The sequence below is a fragment of the Sinocyclocheilus grahami genome, unplaced genomic scaffold (assembly GCF_001515645.1).
Source record: "Sinocyclocheilus grahami isolate Dianchi unplaced genomic scaffold, SAMN03320097.WGS_v1.1 scaffold1128.1, whole genome shotgun sequence".
In the NCBI taxonomy this organism is placed as follows: Eukaryota; Metazoa; Chordata; class Actinopteri; order Cypriniformes; family Cyprinidae; genus Sinocyclocheilus; species Sinocyclocheilus grahami.
The window spans coordinates 19,779-29,261 of record NW_015506307.1 but is presented as its reverse complement, the minus strand read 5'-3'; positions in this window follow the sequence as shown (position 1 = coordinate 29,261).

The window sequence follows — 9,483 nt, the reverse complement described above, 5'->3', positions numbered from 1 at the left end:
GGGGGAGAGCCCACTGTTCACACGTCACCAACCAGCAGCCACAAGGAGGTGGGGCAGGGACCCTTCCAGAGGATCACTGCAGACACACACACCGTGTGACCCCACAGACCCCAATGAGCTGGCCAGTGACAATACATCTGACAATCTAAATACTGCAGAGATCCTGAGGACATCAAAGGAACTGATCCTGCAGCCTCAACAGCAACATAAACAAGCCATCATAAAGGAATTCTCAGACCCCGAGTCTGAACATGGACTGATCGCTGCTGATTCTGAACTTCACAACTCAGAATCCAAAGCGGGCACCAGAAGGCACCCAGCATTGCCACAATGCAAAACCCTTCTACAGAAAACCCCTAGCCAGAAGAGGACAGAGCCATCACCATGGCAACAGACCCAGGTTCCAGACCAACCACTGGGAAAAGCCATGGAAAAAGGCATCCTCATCCTGCAAACACCACGGTATGTCCAACAGCAGTCCACCACAACATCCTCCTCCACACCCTTCACACAGGTGCCGAATGGAGGCTACACAAGGACAGCTGGACACGCCTACTTCTGGGTTACAGGAGCTACTGTCACTTGCAAAAGAGCTTCTTGAACAAAACTCAACTAAGGAACTCTGAGAAGGACAAACTTCTGACTCCTTGCCTGACGCAACACAGCATCAGACCCCTCCAAGGGAGGTTCTTTTTCACCAACCAACTTCAGCAAAGATCCACGTGGGCCTTCAGATTGCATCAAGCCTTTCTTTCAGACAGACGAGACGTGCTATCACACTTGAAGTTGTTCATTGTTTGCTCATAACTGGAGTCACTTAATCATGCAGATTTATGCTACAAGCTCTTTGTAGAATTGTACAGTAAGAAAGTTATTTCCCTTAACCAGGAAATTAATGTTCTTAGAATTGACAGACAGTTGACCCTGAGAGGTCAGCTAAATATCTACAGCGGATCTAAATATTTATAATTAATTATAACTAGTTATGATTAATTATTCATATTTCCCCATGAGCTGATTCGCTACAGAATCATTGTTTGGTGTCATATAATTTTAAGGTTAAAGCTTTTGCCAAAGATCCCTTGCTACCTAGCTCGTAGCTTACTTATAATAATTACTATAATAGCTTACTTATAATAATTGTATTGACCGTGGCCAGGGAAATACAAAGATTCAAGTTGTTAAAATATAATAAGAATCACCGGCTCGCTGGACGACCCTTGATTTAAAGTGTAAACTATCAGATTTGAATTCAGTTTTAATCAGATTGACTCAGGTTTTGAAAGGACTCGAATCTGAAAATTCTGAGCTAGAAATTAAATTAATGATTAATTCCCTTATAGAATTAACGACTTACAAATGAGTTAATTTCATTACAAAGTGTTTTAAAGTGTCTATTCTTATGTATTTCTTGTTCAGATAAACTTTATAAATGGGCATATTTTATGATACCAGCTCTTCTTTAGAGGAATGTCTATGAATGTATACTTAATTGTGTTGATAGAGTTCATAATAACAGGACAAACCATTTTTGTTTCTTTTTCATTTTCTAATTATTATTATTATTATTATTATTTGCCAATATCAATCTCATGATAAATTTATATCAGGTTGCATTAGCAAGAATTTGTTTTTTCATAAATGTCACTTAATATGCTGCCGCATGTTTTTTTGTGCTGTAATAATTTGTATAAACTTATTTCATAATTTTAAGAATCCATTAAATAATCAGAGCCGCGGTTTTAAAATTTTTTATTAAATATCTAATAATAATAAACCTAATTTTCTACTTAAATATAACCTGCATTACAGGGGGTCATGCAGAGGTGTTTTATAAAATGTTCGGTATAAATAAATATAGTTTTTAATAATACTCTAAGATTTCAAACACCAATAACGACGCCCCGAAACATCGCTAGAATTTTTTTAATAAAAAATTAATCAGTTTTTCTACCAAAAAATAAATAAATAAATAAAATAACATGCACTGATATATAGGCTTATATATTGTAAGGAATTTTAACTCAGTTGTAAGGGAATTAATTATTATTATTGATTCAGGTTTTGATAGGACTCGGATTTTAAGAGCCTAATTCAACCTGATTCGAATTGATTCTAAATTTGATAGTTTACACTCTATCAGCTACTCGGCCAGCGAGAAGTTGATGTCAGTGTATATTACCAATTGAATATGTAATTTTTGTATTCTCCCTGGCCACGGGTGAAATACAATTATGATAATTTGTAAGCTCTTAAAGAGGTAATTATTATCAGTAAGCCACGAGCTAGGTAGCAAGCAAGGGATCTTTTTGGCAATAGTTTTAACCTTGAAATTATATGACAACAGACAATCAATTATTTATAAATGAAACATGAAATTTATTGGCTATTCTAGATTACATAAACTTAAGCTAAAACACACATACACACACACATACAGTTTCAGAGGAAGGAAATTCTGTTAACGGAGTTCTGAGTTTCATAGTTCTACCTCGAGTGATGTAAGTTCCCCTTCGGAGTGTGCATACATTAACCAGAGGCTCTCATTTATATGAGGACACCTATAACCTACACCTATGTTGATACGTCTATAAAGTCTCTTAAATGCAAATATTGTACATACTATTAAAGTTGACTTAATTTCAACCTTCTGCATTTCTCGTTTCCATTCGTTCAAGATTAAACTTCACATATTACACACATTTTAATATCCTCATTTTCTAAAAAGGGGTAATAAACACTGCTTAACGTTGCACCGATTAAATGAACACATCAAGTATATATATCTAAGACATACAACATATTATTTGTGACTATGCTCCGATGTTTTCATACTTTCAATGATTAGCAACGATTGTCAAAGAAATCTTGTCTCTTTCCTTTGGAATGCAGGGGGAAAAGGGAAGGATCCTGCGGTCATTCTCAGGTCAGATCTGAGAGTCTGCTGGAGAATCTCCTGCTGTCTCTTTTGTTGATCAGATTTTAGCAATTTATGCGTCCAGTGGTCATGAGGTCCGTGCAATTCTGTGCGGGGCTCTGTTTAGGTACCAGGTTCTTTGGTTTCAGCATCAATAAAACATCTAATGGACCAAAGAACAGTCACGAAACCTACTGACCTTCTGTAGCTTAAACGGGTCCAGATAGGAGGGTTCAGTTCTTGTTATCTTAGTATTGTGTCGACATGGAGGTGGCCTGGCAAATCATTAGCTCCGTGTTTTCTTTGTAAAGATAAGCAGAGCGAGACAGGAACTCATTGGAGAAAGTTGCCGCCTGGCTGGTCACGGTTCATGCTTTTACGACTCTCATCTGATTTGTGTGATGTTCGGAAATGCCTTACAATATATATAATGTATGTAGCGGACTTCGTCTCTCGCCACAAAGAACCCCACGACACCACTGGCTTAGGTGGACCACATCTGCAGTTTATTAAAGACAGGACAGTGATTAACACCAGGCAAACACACTCTCAATTCTTTGGTCTGTCTCGCTCAAGTCCAAAGCTGTTCTGACCATATTTAACAATAAACTCTTTCAACATACAGTGTCTTGTTTCACTTGTTTTCTTTCAACATATGTATCAGACATCACATACAACACAACCTTAGACACAAATTCAATAATGTAAATACAGTGGTGTGAAAAAGTGTTGGCCCCCCTTCCTGATTTCTTTTTTTTTTTTGCATGTTTGTCACACTTTAATGTTTCAGATCATCAAACTAATTTAAATATTAGTCAAAGATAACACAAGTAAACACAACATGCAGTTTTTAAATGAAGGTTTTTATTAAGGGAAAACAAAATCCAAAACTACATGGCCCTGTATGACGAAGTGTTTGCCCCCCTGTTAAAACTCTGGTTTATCACACCTGAGTTCAATTTCTCTAGCCACACCCAGGCCTGATTACTGCCACACCTGTTCGCAATCAAGAAATCTCTTAAATAGAACCTGCCTGACAAAGTGAAGTAGACCAAAAGATCCTCAAAAGCTAGACATCATGCCGAGATCCAAAGAAATTCAGAAACAAATGAGAAAGAAAGTAATTGAGATCTATCAGTCTGGAAAAGGTTATAAAGCCATTTCTAAAGCTTTGGTGATTGCAGTTTTGGATTTTGTTTTCCCTTAATAATAAAAACCTTCATTTAAAAACTGCATGTTGTGTTCGCTTGTGTTATCTTTTACTAATATTTAAATTTGTTTGATGATCTGAAACATTAAAGTGTGACAAACATGCAAAAAAATAAGAAAGCAGGAAGGGGGCCAACACTTTTTCACACCACTGTATATCCTCAATATAACAATGTTCAATATATATATATACTTTTCTACACACACATATAGTTTCATACTTTGTAATGTTAGATTGAAATAATTTTCTGTATTTTCAATGAAATATGATCGTATAGTGGTAATTATTTTGTTGCAATTACATACTTGCAGTTTATTAAAGACAGGACAGGGATTAACACCAGGCAAACACACTCTCAGTTCTTTGGTCTGTGAGAGTTGCGAGAAGAGAGAAAAGTGAACCCCTGTCCCCATTAACACTGTAACTGCAGCCGATTAATGACTCAAAGATAATACATGGCTACAAATATACAATTTAAGATATAAAATGACAATATACTTTTGACAAATTTAACTGCATGATGTTTTAAGAACATAATCTACCTTTTAAATTTAAAGGGGTCATATGATGCGATTTCAATTTTTCCTTTCTCTTTGGAGTGTTACAAGCTCTTGGTGCATAAAGAAGATCTGTAAAGTTGCAAAGACTAAAGTCTCAAATCTAAAGAGATATTCTTTATAAAAGTTCAGAGTCAGCCACACCTACCTAAAATGGCTCATTCTAACACGCCCCCACATACCTATGTCACTATCTGGGAAGATTTGCAAAACGCCACCCAAATGTCCACGCAAAGAAAGTAACTTTTATTCTCACTGTAGTTTTGTTGTTTCCGCCACCATGTCGTAAAGACGCTGTATGCTTCATTGTGAAAGCGAAACTATTTTGTTTGGTCTTCCAAAAGAGGACGATATCTGCTTTGTCATGCCTGGAGCTGATCTGTGCTGGTTGCTGAGGAAATACTACTACAATGATCGCTGGATCGGCTTTCACCGTGGATGAAGCGGAGTCCAGCCAGTAGTCGTCACATGTCCTTCCGGACATGTGCCGTTCTCAACCCCACCCGCCTCTTATCATGCTAACCCTCCAGCCATTCCTCACGCTAGTCCTCTGCTCACTGTAGGCTGCCGTGTGTGGCGCTGTTCCGTTGTAAAAGTGAAACTACTTTGTTTGGCCTTCCAAAAATGGACATGACTAGAAATCAGTGGTTAAGTTGTATTTACTACACTGTTCCAGAAAACTTCAACCCAAATATTCAGATGTGTGCAGCACATTTTATGGAGGACTGTTTCCTGATCCTGGGAGAGTAGACTACAATGCTGGCTGTTCTGACTCAAAGACTGTAAGTACGTTTTTTTATATTTAAAGAGTTTTTAAATTGTATATATTTAAAGCGAGTTTTTTCAACAAGTAGGGCTTGTTGTTCGTCATTTCTCTGATCACAAATGCAGACGTGGTTTTATGTTTACACGGCGCGATGCAACGCAATGCGTAAAAAGACAGTATAAGTCATTATAATCCATAATTATGTCCCCACTGGATGGAACGAATGCCTCGTTTATAATGGGTTTTCATGTTTTTGAATCATCGCTCCGGCCTGACAGGGTGTCATCACAGTATGGTGAGGGGCGGAACATTTCCGTCTCACGCTTGAGGTATTCGGCCAATCACAACGCACTGGATAGCTGGCCAATCAGAGCACACCTCACTTTTTCAGACCGGAATTTTTATGTGGAAAATAATGTGTTTTTTTAACCTTAAACCACATAAACACATTTCATTACACCAAATACACAAAATACTGTTCTTTTTAGCAGCATCACATGACCCCTTTAAGAACCAAAGTTAGCATAAAAATATTAAAAATGGCACGGGCGGTAACTTGAACCAAATGATTAACAGCTCATTAACACGCAACTCACAATATACTGAAAAATAACACCAAACGAACACGCTATTTGACTCAATCCAGCATCAAAACATGTCTCCCACTGATATCAACCAAAATTTTAACTCAATCTGATATATTTTATTACCATGTCGCGGAGCACATTTGCGACGTACCTGTCTCGCTCAAGTCCAAAGCTGTTCTGACGAGAGCGGGACACGACTGGGCAATTCAATCAGAGGAAGTGACATCACACAACATACAACGCAATACATTATTTTAAAACAAAAATACATAGCTTCCATATACTCCATATACTCTTATACGGTTATTTATAGAGAGACATGAAAATTTAAATAAAATAAATATAATTTATTTCTTGGAAAAATGTAAGTTTGCTGGAACGGTCAAACTCAAAACACTACACTCCCCCCTCCTAAATTTCAGCAAACTTTAAGACTGTAGGTGAGGCTTTTTCCTCTAACAGGGGGTAGGTACCATGACTCAAGTCATTCAAAAGAATAGCAAAGACACTTTGCCTGGTAGAAATATGCCCTTATACATATTACCATACACCCCCCACCTTGAGTACTTCTCATATCCTATTAAAGGTCACTCGGGTCTAAATTTCAGTCAGCTCTTGAAATTCAACTTTAAACATCAGTTTAACCCTCTATAAAATTTGATAGAATTTTGAGCAACTCTGCCAGAGGATCTTTTTGCACTGATTCAGTCAATATAATGCTCATGCACTCAAGCAGTCGTCTCACAAGCCTTCCTGCCCTGGTTCTCACTGTTCCTTCATTCGGTTTCAAGGCAGTGTCTGCAACAGTCTTTGTTCTTGGGGTCTTTTTCTGTGAATGTACACTATTGCAACTCGAGCCTTGATTCTTAGATCTTCTGACTGATCTGCTCATTGACCTGGCATCATTTGCCATGACAATTGTTTCAGCTCGAACACTCTGGTTGCTCACATATTTTTGGGTCCTTTCCCCATTACTGATGCACAATTGATCTGGTTCCAATTCATGTATACTATTGTCATCATCAGACTGCTCGCTGTCAAGAGTTCATTCCTCTTGCTTCATATTCATCACAAGAACTCTCAGTCTGTTCGCACTCATTTCTGGCAGAAAGATTCTTCTCTCTTGTTTGAGTGTACGACTCGCACAGTCTGAATGCTCCAACTCTGTGACGGGTTCTTTGGTCTTCTCCTTTACAGTAAACCAGTACTCTGGGATGCTTTGGGGCCTACACCCTGTAAAATCCACACAGCAGTTCTACTGTTCCTTGATTCTATTTCTGTACTGAGCAAAGATCTTTGGCTTCGGCCTTCTGTTTGATACTTTTCTTCTTCCAACAGTGCTGATAGGACTGTAGATTCAATGTCCAGCTCTTCCAAGAAGGAAATTAAGTGGGAGGAGTAAGTTACGATGGACCACTTTGCTGTTCTTTGTTGTGGGATTTTCAACTCTGTAGATGGGTAATGATGGATCTTTCCATGTCACTACATGAACTGTTGAATTCCACATATCTGCCAACTTTCCTTTTCCTCTTTCCTTTTTATTTGCCAAGAGGACACGTTCTCCAACCTCCAGAGGGACACCCTTAGATCTTCTGTTATACCCTTCTGTCTGTTTCCTCTGTGCATCCGTAGCGTTGCCCTTAGCAATATGCATGGTTTCTCTGAGATCCTTCTGGAGAGATTTTACATACTCATCATAAGTCTGAACATCCTCATTTCTGAGAGCACTCCCAAACATGATGTCTACAGGTATCCTTGGAATTCTTCCAAACATTAAGTAGAACGGCGCAAACCCTGTTGTTTCATGGGTAGTACAAGAATGTGAGTGTCTGAATCATTTGTGGCCATCTCTCCATCTCTCGAGGAGGCAAAGAGCGGATCATGTTGCAGAGGGTGCGATTAAATCTTTCAGTCTGCCCATTGCCCATAGGATGGTACAATGTGGTATGGGACTTATCAACACCAGCAACAACTCTGATATCAATTTGCTCTCGAAATTTGCACCTTTGTCAGAGTGTATTCTCGGTGGAAAGCCATACACACAGAAAAAATTGTTCCACAATTTTTGAGCCCCCACTCTGGCTGTTTGGTTGGGACAGGGAAACGCATGGGCTAATTTTGTGAAATGGTCTGTTATGACTAGGACATCAACACTCTCTCCATGCGTTCCCTCTGCAGACCAGAAATCTATGCATACAAGCTCAAGTGGTGCGCTTGTTCTGATAGACTCCAGTGGAGCTCTGGCCTCAGGTTCCTGAGTCTTCCCAACCACGCAACTTTTACAGTGCGAGACATACTTTTTAACATCTGTGTCCATACCAGACCAGAAAAATCTCTGGCGTACAAGGTGAAGGGTTCTGCTTTGGCCTTGATGGCCTGCATCATCATGAGTTCCTCTGAAAGCAACAGTTCTCAATGAGTGTGGAAGTGCAAGCTGGTGCCTGACTTTACCGACCCGATCTTTGGACCTGCGATAGAGCACTCCATCCTTTACTTCAAGTTTTTCCCAGTGCTTCAGAAGTCGCATTACTGGTGCAGTTTCCTTGTCTCCCTCTCTACGTGATGGTCTCCTTTTCCTGTCAACAAAGGACACAACACGGGACACAGTGGGATCTGCTTTCTGTTTCATGCGTATCTCCTCCATAGAGAAAACTGAAAGAGTGCTGACACCTCCATGGACGAAATGACTGTTCCGGGCAAGATGGACACTATGAACTGGACTGCAGGCTTCCCAGTTTAGACAGGACTCAAAGACAGCTTTTACCCCTTCACTACTAACCATCTTCAGTTTTCCAACTCGGGAATCCATGCTGCTTTCACTCATTTGATGGTGCACATTTACTGACAACCGGAAAGTTTCTTGGATGGTCTCAGAGGTCACATGTTCAGCTTTAGTCTCTAGAGTATCACAGACCTCTAACATTCTGGCAAAATGTCGGCGGCTCAACAGGTCAGCAGGAACATTCTTGGTACCAGGTATGTATCTTAAAGGGGTCATATGATGCTGCTAAAAAGAACATTATTTTGTGTATTTGGTATAATGAAATGTTTATGCGGTTTAAAGTAAAAAAAACACATTATTTTCCACATACTGTACATTATTGTTTCTCCTCTATGCCCTGCCTTTTTGAAACGCGTCGATTTTTACAAAGCTCATCGGTCTGAAAAAGCGTGCTGTGATTGGCCAGCTATCCAATGCGTTGTGATTGGCCAAATACCTCAAGCGGGAGATGGAAATGTTACGCCCCTCACATACTGTTGATGCCATGCCTGGCCGGAGCGAAGAGACAAAAACATTAAAACCCATTACAAACGAGGCATTTGTTGCATCCAGTGGAGACATAATTACTGATTATAATGACTTATACAGTCTTTTTACGCGTTGCGTTGCATTGCATCGCGCCATGTAAACATAAAACTCTGTCTGCATTTGTGATCGGAGAAAT